Source organism: Megascapheus bottae, chromosome 5 (assembly GCF_031878675.1).
Source record: "Megascapheus bottae isolate mThoBot1 chromosome 5, mThoBot2.hap1, whole genome shotgun sequence".
NCBI lineage: Eukaryota > Metazoa > Chordata > Mammalia > Rodentia > Geomyidae > Megascapheus > Megascapheus bottae.
Window position 1 is genome coordinate 64,778,107 of NC_143513.1, and position 10,482 is coordinate 64,788,588.

Here is a 10,482-nt window from a genome sequence, read left to right on the forward strand (position 1 = left end):
AACAAGAGTTTCACACAGAAAATACACCATGCTTTTCCCAGGCTTTAGAAATGTTATAGTACAATGGAATTGTAGTAACTTAGTGCTGAAATCTCCAAATGTTCTTAATTACAATTTAGTATCACTTCATAGATGACATATCCCTATTTATCAACTGCTTGCTAGTAAAAACAGGGCTAAACACTACTAATTTGGATAAAGATAGAGCCATACATTGTGTTTTTCTCATTGTAAAAAGGAGCTGTGTTTTTCATTACTCTAGCATAATTAATTTATTATTTTCAAGCTGGTGTCTAAATTTCTGGAACACAAAATAATGGGCCCTTGACAACTTTCTCTGAATTCTCCCAAGTCAATAGTAGTTCTCCTCATCTGTGATCTTCATTTGCAATATGCCTCTCAAGGTATTCAGAGAAACAGGCCCACTACATTATCTTCCATTTTCATTAGCACTAAGGAAAAAACAGAGTAGTTATAAATGAATTTTTATATAGAAGTTCCAAAATGAAGCAATGATTTAAAATAAATTTTGATGTCACTAAGCTCTGACAGCTTTCAGATTGCAAGCAACATATTCATTCACAGGGTTATTTACTTAATAATGGGGGAAAAATCTTAGTAATTTATAAGTTAACAACTGATGTCAACTTCTGAGGGTTAGTGATATGTTTACATATGGTTTGTTGAAGTAATTAAAATGGGAAGTGATAAGATTGCATTCATATTTTATCATTATACATGCACTTTAATTTTCTAAGAGAAAATATACTTAATCCTGATTTATGGTATCCAAAGTCAGTAATAGCAAATTCATGTGGCCCATGTACTTTACTCTATGGTGAGAAGATAATAGTATTTCAGCATTTCTTTTTGTTCTCATATCTTGAAATTGGAAGCAGATTAGCCTAACAAATAATTCAAATCATTTATGAAAGGAAACTGAGTTTGGAGCCCAAAAACACCATGTGATATACAGCAGATTTAAAGACAGAAGCAAGATTAAGTACAATAAAAATGTACGATGAAGCCAGAAGGTTGGTAAGAAAAGAAAAGTTACAGTATATCTGAAGGACTGGCCAGGACTAATGGCTGACATCTACAGTGGACCATTTGTGTCTTCTACTTCATTATCTTGAAGTCATACATGAAATATGTGGAGTAGTGGATCATGGGGTTATGAAAAAACTGACATTGCCTTTATCTACCACCTTACCATAGTTACTGGAGTCCCTTTAGTATTTATCCTGGGCACCGAAACCTAATGATAGTGCGATGCTACATCCTGGATTCCTTTACTCTTTCAGTCTGTGACTACTTTTTAGATTCCTGGTCACACACCTTTTTCCTTCCCGGAGTGTCCTAGTTTAGGTGATTATGCACTTGGTTATTGTAGCTAAAGCACAACATAAGAAGGTTATTTTACCCCATGTAGATTATTACTTTTTAAACCATAAGGCCTCTTGAAATTCCCATAGGAAGGGATGACTTGTTACATCATTATAGCATTGAAAGGAAAAGAGAGAAAAGAATTTTTCTTGTTTGAAGGATAATATCCTGTGCGTACAGATGAGATATTGTATCCTTGGAGAGTTTAAATAACTGCTGGAGAAAATTTGGTTTTTGCATATTCAGAACATCATGAAGGTAAAATTTGAAAAACTAATATTAAGATTAATATAATCTTGCCTGTCACCTTAAAATGGTTTAGTGTAATTACAGGGTCTGATAAATATAAATGAATTCTTAACTGACATGAGTAAGAAATAGTTAATGTTCATACTACTAGCTGCTTCTGAATTGCAGAGTATATTATTTATTCAAAGGGTGTTAATGCCAAATCAATCATTAGAACCTAACTTTTAAATGAATGTATCCATTTTCAGCTTATTCTTCAGTGTGAGGTAAATGTAGCAGGGAATATCCAAAGCTTCCTTGTGAAATGCTAAAGTATTCAAGATGGCAACACGTCTCTTTCTGGGAGCCCTGTGAAGCATGTGGGAATCACTTGACCACTTTATGGTTAGTAATGTGCTTAATATGATTAATTGTGATCATGCTTGTAAGTAGGAAGCAAGAGCTGATTCAAAAATGGAACCACTTTTAAGGAATTTTGATGTATGTATGTATGTATATATGTATGTATGTATATATGTATATGACTATACATATATAAGTCAAGGTAATCAACATATCAAACATCCTCTGTGTCATTCTCATATACCACTCTTCATAGTAGAACATTTGAAGTCTACTTTCTTAGAGATGTGCAATAAGTAATTGTTGACTGCAGTCACACAGCTGTGTTAAAGGCCTCACTACCTATTCTTCCTGTGTATATGAAGCTGTGTATGCTTTGGACAACATCTTTCTATTCCTTTCCTTTTCACCCTCCCATTTCCTGATGGATGACTCAATGCCGTTGCCTGCTTTTGTGAGTTCTATTTATTTGGATTTGCATGTAGATGAGATCATGAGGCAATGGCGTTTCTGTGCCCAACATTTCCCTGCACACTTGTCCTCCACATTCCTCCGTGTGATTTGTGCATACTGCTGCCACCAACATGAACATGCAGCTATCCTCATGATGTAAGTTCTTTCAGCCTTTTCATTGTATGTCCAGAAGTAGCAGTGCAGGAGCATGTGTACATCTGTTTACATGCTGATGAATTTTCATACCATTTTGTCATAGATACACTAGTTTATGTTCTCATCCAGCATGCACAAAAGTTCCATTCTGTGTGCACTCTCATTTCATCTCATTGTGGTTTAATTTCCATTTCCCTAATGATTAGTCATGCTGAGCTCAATTAGCCAGCAGTTTACTCATTATCCCTTACTGAGTACCTCTGAGAAAGTCTTTACAACTATTCCATAACCTGTTCCCTCCAGTCTTCTCTTTGTACTTCACTTGCTCAGTCCCAACCTTAAGATATTACTGTTGAAAAAAAGATACTACTGTTGAATAATTTACTCACTTTTTAAATTTGGTCACTTTTCCCATCTCATCTGTTACCCCCTTTGTATAAATTACTATTGATTCTTAGCCTCACTGCACTAACCTCTCAAAAATTGAACCAATTTTAAGGAATTCTGATGATGTACATATCTATGTGATATGAAATGATTAAGTCAAGCTAATCAACATACATACCAAACATCCCACATGTCATCTCATATCCACTTTTTTACCTAACAATCACCTTACCACTCCCTGCTTCCATTACTGCCCTCACCCAGTTCATTCTCCATAATTGAGCCAAAGATACTTTTATAACTGAGACTATTTTATGGCACACATGTATTCAAAATTTTCCAGGGGTCCACATATTAAACTTGGTATGAAGTGCAAACTGTATACAGCCCCCTTGCTGGTTGTTGGATGATATCTTATCATCTTTCTCATTCCTCCCAAATCTAAGCCAAGAATCTTATCATTCTCCAAGCATTCCAATTTATTTTCCATTGCAAGTATATATAACCATAGATTCGACCTCTGCATGTATTGCCACAATTCCCTTAAGCACCTTGCAAGAAAATTGCTACATAAATCCAAATATTTTATAACCTGTAACATATATGAAATGCTCCCTAAGGTTTCATTTAACTTTCTCTTCTCTATTTCCTTATATCTTAACTACCTAGTATATTTTCATTGAACAGTATATTAGGAAATTATATTGACTGGTGTCTCCCTTACTTTCTTTAGTTTATATTTTCCAATTTTGCATCGGCCAAGCTACTTTCATTATCAAATGCAAAAGTGAATACCAAGTCTGATTAATTTGGGTATCTTGTTTCAAGCCCCTTTCTTGCCCTTTGTTTTGTTTCCTGTCTGCCATGAAGTAAGCAACCTCTCTCCTGGGCTCCTATGCTGAAATATTCAGAATGAGTGGAGCAAGGTCTGCAGACTAAAACTTCTGAAAGGATAATCCCAGATAAACCTTTCTCCTTTCAGTTGTCTGTGTCAGCAATTTTATCACAGCAATAGAAAATCTAACACATCTCTCCCATTCTCCTGGTGCAGTGACAAGAGGGCTTATTGCAGGGCCACACACTCAAAATACCTACAGGTAAGGAAGCATCCCTACAAAATGGTGAAGACTGACATCACTAACTGAATCAAAGTCTTCCCCTACTGTTCAAAAACAAGGGGCCCCCCCTCATGTGTCAATGCAGGCCATGTGATCAGCTGACTATGTTCACTTGGAAATAATGAAGTTGTTCTCATTTCTTTTTTTTTCATTTTCTAGGATGATGTCAGAGGAGAAAAGAAAAATATAAGAAGTCTCAAAACAAAGGAAAATATTTAGAGTACAGTGGAAACCTCATGGTTATGCCGAGAAGCAGAAAGATCTCAAATTGTGTAAATATAGCAATTGACAGATGCCAACAATGATAATATAGATGTATTAAAAATACCTTAATATGGGAAAGGGTAATAGTGTTCAAGAAGTAGTGTTCTCACTACCTTACCAATGTAACTATAACCACTCTAGGCATCACCCTGATAATAAAATGTAAAATTTAAATAAAAGTACCTTAAAATACTACCCAGGTTTTCATCATAAAAATTCAACAAACATCTAACAACATGTTTATAATAAGTGAAAAAAGAGTTTTACTGAAGAAATAGAAATGTTTTATTTAAAAAATACAGCATGCCAAGATGTACCAAATGGAAAATGGAAATCTGATGGTTAAAAATTAATAAACTTTGAAGTCTCAGGGAATGGGCTTAACCAACCATACAGAAGGGAAAATAGAAAGAATTGAATTGAACATTAGAAAAATGGAAATTACACAATGAAAAATGAGAAAGAAAATGCAGGAAATTAGCTGAGTTTTGAAAACTCATGAAACTATAATGAGCCACCCCTTCAGTGTCTCAGAAGTAGTAGGTATAGAGGATATGGCTAAGAAAGTACTAGAAGAAATAACTGGAACTTTTTGCAAACATGAGACCTAAGTCTACAGATTCCAGAAATTTTGTGAACTCCAAATAGGATAAAATAAACAAACTCATAATTAAGTGCATCATAATTAAACTTGTGACAACATCTATAAATATTGAATGTAACCAGAGGAAAAAATGGCATTTCACTTGTACCAGAAAATATTCAAATAATAGCAGAGTTCTCATGAGGTACCAAAATAGCCACAGGAAGTAATACAGTATTTCTCGAGTACTGAGAACAAAGGTTTATCAGTAGTTGATATGAAAAAAAGAAATAAACTGAGGAGAGAAAATGGAGAATTATCTCTAAGATAATGCACATGGGTTTTTGCACGTCTATGTGTTAGCAGTGAGACATGTGAACACAAAATTAATTCAGCATCATTCACAAAGACATAAAATATAATGCTCAGTTATGAACTGAACAAAACCTTAAAACATTTATGAGGCCTAAACAATCCATATTGATGAAAGAGATCAAAGATCTAAATAAATGGAAACCCTCATTTATGTATTGCAAGATTTGAGTTAGTAAAAATGCAACCCTTTCCAAATTGCTAAGAAGTTTAATGCAAGTTATATTGAAACCCCAAATAAGAACTTTTTAAGACACAGACAAGATCTGTTTTTTAGTTTATATGAAAAGGTAAAGAAACTAAAATAATTTAAACAATTTTAAAAGAAAGGATAAGGTTGGAGGATTCCATATGAACACTTTCAAGACTTACTATATAGTGACAGTAATTAGATAGACAGCACAAGCAGATCAATTGGGTAGTCAGAGGAACATAACAGAAAATATACACATAGATAGATATTGATATGGATAACTGATTTATATTTTTAAAGATTAAAATGTATTAATGCTGGATGGATGGATAGATGATCATTCCAATGAACAGTCCTGGAATAGTAAGACAGATAAGCCTTTTTTTTAGTGTTACAGCCTATACAACACTAAATAAGACGTAAAACAAGAAACTGAGAAAGGTAGAAGAAAATCTTCCAATTTTATGATAGAACATAAAGTTGTTAGACTTGACACCAGAAACATGGGCCTTATATGGAAAATTTAATGAATTTGACTTCATCAAAGTTCATTTTTTACTCTGGATATAACACTGTGATAAAGATAAAAGCAAAGACTACAGCGTGAACAATTAAATCATTTATTCGAAAAGGTGTCTAGAGCTTTCAAAATTCGTCAGTGTAAAAGTAATCAATCTAGTAATGACCTAACCAGAGGATGAAGAAACACTTCACAGAAGGCACATGAATGTCAAATGGGCACATGAAATGATATATAACAACACAAATTGTTAAGAAAATGCACATTGAAACTACAATGCGATAGTACTACATTCTATCAGAGTACGTACAACAGCAACTGGTGACAAGACTTAGTGCAGCTGAGGATGAAGCAAAATGGATTTACTCATACTTTACTGGTCTCCTATCCTCTCTGGAAAAGCATGACAATTAAAAAGGAAAGAAGCATGCAACTGTTATACCACCCAGAAGTAGTAGGTCTGGGCATTTATCCCAGAGAAGTGAAGATTTATGTTCACTCAAAACTATATACACAAATGTTTATAGAAGATTTATCCATAATAATGTTTTACTGGAAATATCCAGTCATTATTCAATGGTTGAATAGTTAAACTATGGTACTTGTGCAATAAAAAGTATATTATGTACACAATGGTCTGACTTGAGCTCCAAGGATTATGTTGGCTGCATAGAAGCCAATTTCCATATTTTCCATATTTCACTATTCCATTTACATAACATCTTTGGAATGACAAGATATAGAAACAGAGAACATACTAGTGGTTGCCAGAGGATAGTAAAAGTAAGATGTTAGCAATTCTGAATAGAAGTGGGTGTAGTTATTGAAGGGCATTTTAGGGGATTTGCAAGTTCCTTGTGCTGTTAGAAAATTATTTTACGATTGGAAATTGGATGAAGAATATATAAGATCTATTTGTATTATTTCTTATAAATGCATATAAAACTAAAATAGGAGGTCATCAATACTATTATTCCAGACATAGGAAATGGTTGATGTAAAGGTCATGGCATGAAAAAAATATAATATATATATTTATTAGACAGCTGGTAATGAACAGAACATTTTGGCTGAAATAGTAAAAGAATTTGTTTTACTGAGGACAAGAAAAGCTCCAGATATGTCAGCAAAAAAAAAAAACGCAAAGCAAAGCAAAGCAAAGGAAAACCAACATCAAATGATTATAGAGCAGTGGGCCTAGGTTGGCCATCTTGAATATAGTCTGAAAGAATTGAGGAGTCGCTGCTGTGAGGTAAGCTCAACAGCACCTTAAAATTTTATCTTGAAAGTATCAGCTGCAATGTAGAAAATGAGTAAAAATAGACATCTATCCAATATAGTGCTCTTGGTTCAATTATGCTGCTTAGAAGGTTCTATCTAGCTGTCTAGAGAATCATAAGATTGGTTAACCAGTTTCCTAAAATTGAATTCTCCTCTCATGTCTCTATAAGAAAATTCCCATTGAACTAAAACAATAGAAAAAGCATCTGAAAATTGGTTTGCTCTATTAACTGTTTTTATTCATCAATCAAATAGGCATGACCAAAAGTAGCCAGATTAGTCTTTGTGACCTCTATCTCCAAAACTGTCTTGTTTCAACTTCTCAATAAATCATTTCATAGAGATATTTCTAAATATTGAAGTAAATAGATTTCTTTGTACTGTTTGCTAGAGATCTAATACATTTAAACATAGTAAAAGAGTTGAAAACTAATAGGATGTGAAAAATGACACAGAGTCACAATTTATTTTACCCCAATAGATCATCTGCATTTTTTGGTTTGGAAATAAAAAATATTAGTGCCACTTAAGCACAGTTTTAGAGTTCCATGCCACACTTGCTTATTATCTACCTTTTACCTGGACGTGCAATCCAGACTCTTGATTTTAAAATATGGCCTGGTTATAATAAAGCAATTGTTTCTCCTTATTTTCCTCTTATTTTTCCAAAGTTATTTAAAAGACAGCTCAAAATTCTTTTCTTTGATTAAATTGCTTCTTATTCTAAACTCATAAAAATTACCTAAATGAGAAATCATTTATTTTAATAATTATTATCAAAAATTGAGAATCTTCTATCACATGATTCCTTATTGAATACAAATCATTTTTGTGTGCATCATTTTATTTAGTCATTGCAATGATGTAGTATGTTGTTCATAACTGGTTACTGATTTGTTGAAATTGTAAATACTTTCAAGTGAATAATTAGATTTCAGGATGAATCTGAACCCCTAGGTCCTTCAAACATTTAGTTGAAGGCCATATTGGCCAGAAAATTAAAATACTTTAAGTATAAATTAGACTTTGGATTTTGACAATTTTAAAATATCTTACTAATATTTTCATACATCTTGAAATAATAACTTGAAAGGGTTGGGCTAACTCAAATATCTTATTACAAGTAATTTAGGTGTCTTCTGCTCCCCTTGGTTTTGCAACTATCTACAGCTTACATTTTATTTCTATTGGACAGCAGTGTCCCAAACCACATCACTGTCATCTAATTATTTCTGCCTGATGCTTATACTTTCCACCCTTCTGAAACACCCTAATCAAGGACCCTCTTCTTTTTCCTTTCAACTTCACTTTATCATCATTACCCACTCATATTCTGCCTTCACTGTAGTCAGAACAAGGGTTTTAGAACTGTGATTGGACCATACTACTCCTAAACACAGCAAAGTTGCCCTAATCTTCACCACATTGCATGAGTCAGTTTTACCATTGTGCAGTCCTATCTCTTTCAATCAGCAAGTCAAGCTCCTTACTGTTTTACTTGCTTCTTGTGTAAAAACTTTCAAACTCTGTTTAAAGCATTTAGAGATTTTCATAATTAGCTCCTTAGATTCACAATGTGTCTACCATCATTATCATGTCCCTGAAATGCCAGTCTTTTCAGTCATTTTGTCACTTTCTAGATGGATGGGTAAATGTTTTCAATAGTTCTGCTTCATCTTTAATATCTAATTTAAAGTACATGTGATTCACTAAGTTTTCCAAGACCCCTATCTCTTTAAATCCATATACTTTATCTCCAGTTTTTCATATGTGAGTTTTATGTGTGCTTCTATATGTGCATATTCCTGAGGATATTTTCATCTGCTTATTTTAGTAGGATATTTATTTTATATTTTATTTATTATCAGACTGATACATAGAGGGGTTACTGTTGCATTTACATTCATTAGGTAGTGAGTACATTACTTTTTGAACATTGTTATCCCTTCCCATGTTTTAACCCTACTTCCCTCCTGCCACTCCCTTCCAAGTTGTACAGCTCATTTCCAACATTTTGTCTTGTGGATATCACTGTCACTCTGGTTCGTCCTTTGTCTCATCATCTTGCTTTTTTCCCTTCCCTTCCCTGATACAAATAAACAAATAAAAAGAGTATACAATACACCAGATACCAAAGGATAAATCTCTTTTTTCCCTATCCTGGAATTCATTTCACTTAGACTCTTCCTATATGGCCATCTACACTTAGATTTTGAATTATTATGTTCCTCTACTAGGAAAATCCTAGATGTATAATTTCTTTTTGCCAGTCCTGGGGCTTGAACTCAGGGCCTGAACGCTATCCTTGGGCATTCTCTAGGCTAGAGCTTACCACTTGAGCCACAGCACTACTTCTGGCTTTGTTCTGTATATGTGGTACTGAGGAATCAAACTCAGGTCTTTGTGCATGCTCGCAGTAGGCCATGCTCCGTGCCAATATAGTAATTTTTAATAGGATATTTTTGGGAGATGTTATAGGAATGATGAGTGTAAACAAAGGGGCTGACATTATGGCTCAAGTGGCAAAGCACCTACCTAGCAAGTACAAGGTCTGAGATCAAGCTCCAATAATGCCTGCCAAATCAAGATCATTTTGTTTTTATACATATTACGTTACTTAAATGGAAAAGGCAAATTATAACAACCCATAGGGAGTATTTTTGATGATAACTAAATAATCTTAGATAAATAGAAGAATTTTAAGCAGATGGCAAAAAAATGCTCTCCAATTTTTCTAAGGCAAAAAACCCCATAATGCTCTCCAATTTTTCTAAGGACCAAACAAGATGAAATTAGAAGAATAAGAAAGTTAAACACAGTAAAAATGTAGTTATCCAGAATCTGGTCAATTTAGAATATTCTAGAAGCCAATCTTCCTGTTATTTCAAAAAATATTTCACCTAAATAAAGGCAGACTAGAATAAAATTATGTAGATAAGATAGAAGGAGCACATTGCTGCTGAGATATATTTTTTGAATGACACTAATTTGGAATTTCAAATCTCTTTGATTTCTGGTTCATAACAATTTCTCTTTGTGATTCAAATGTAGTATTGGTGTTGTGTAATTTATCTACTTCTCATAAAAATAGTTGGAAAGCTAATAAAATGTGAGACTACCTGAACAAATCAGAATTGTTTATGATGACCCTGCTTCTTAAGTGGATAGGGAACACTTT

General features: G+C 33.6%; 1 long non-coding RNA gene across 1 annotated transcript; it reads left to right on the top strand.

Annotated features, from left to right (window-relative positions):
• The first annotated feature begins 2,468 nt into the window (after positions 1-2,468).
• Positions 2,469-4,545, top strand: LOC150063521 (uncharacterized). Its single transcript, XR_016535438.1, has 2 exons — positions 2,469-2,586; positions 4,251-4,545. It is a non-coding gene; the product is annotated as an uncharacterized LOC150063521 (long non-coding RNA).
• The last annotated feature ends 5,937 nt before the right edge of the window (positions 4,546-10,482 follow it).